At 47.4% G+C, this 798-nt stretch overlaps 1 protein-coding gene across 1 annotated transcript in view; it reads right to left on the bottom strand.

Annotated features, from left to right (window-relative positions):
* Window positions 1-769, bottom strand: part of SLITRK5 (SLIT and NTRK like family member 5) — a 6,704-nt gene extending 5,935 nt beyond the window's left edge. The window contains exon 1 of the mRNA XM_015565841.1: window positions 689-769. The gene's annotated coding sequence lies outside the window, so the exon portion shown is untranslated. The remainder of the gene's footprint in view (window positions 1-688) is intronic.
* Between the last annotated feature and the right edge of the window lie 29 nt (window positions 770-798).

The raw sequence follows: 798 nt of genomic DNA, 5'->3' as shown, positions 1-798 counted from the left end.
GCCCATGGCAAATTGTGTCCAGCCGGTAGGAAACTCGAGCGTCCGCAACTTTAATTCAGTTCTGGTTAGCCAGGGTCGCAGGGCTTCCTCTCACCGCGCTCCCTTCCTCCTCCTGCTCGCCAGCCGAGGAGCCCCACAATTTGAGAAAATAAAAGTTGCATGAGCGGGGAAGGCTGACATTCTGACACGGAAACGCACCTTCGATGTAAACTCGCGGGTGCGCTGCACATTCTCAGCTGATCGGATTTTTTTTTTATTTGGGGGAGGGGGGCTGTGTTTGCTTCCATTAAAGCTTCTGATTGTGCTTCCTACTGTGGACACGTATATCCTTCTCTTTGCTCAGTCTACAAAGAGAACATTCATATCCCTCATAAGCAAAGACTTAACAAGATTTTGTTAGATTTAAAGATACGGACTTACATTATAAAATCACAGTTACAGTCTATGCTTTCAGGAAAATTGTGTAAAATCTCTGGGGAGTACTTGTTCCTGTAAAAATGCAAAGGGTACAAACACACACCATTGTTTCTTCACATGAAAAATGGGAATATGAAACCCTTTCTCCCATTTTTATTACAATTCCAGAAATCTTACTTAAGGATGCCTCCCAAACAAGAAACACACACACCCCGTCGCCCCCCCCACACACACACACGAGCCTCTTTTGCAAAGTAAACGGCCGACTTACCCCGTCTCACATCTCCAGGGCCCACTCATTGTAGCCACCCTCTAAAAAAATACCTCTTCGGGGTGTGCGCTGGGCTTCTCCAGCCCAAACGGGGCGAGTTGGCGCCGATC

This window comes from Myotis davidii, unplaced genomic scaffold (genome assembly GCF_000327345.1).
Source record: "Myotis davidii unplaced genomic scaffold, ASM32734v1 scaffold2, whole genome shotgun sequence".
Lineage (NCBI taxonomy): Eukaryota > Metazoa > Chordata > Mammalia > Chiroptera > Vespertilionidae > Myotis > Myotis davidii.
The sequence above is the reverse complement of the archived record's forward strand: the minus strand, read 5'-3'. Positions and strand labels throughout refer to the sequence as shown.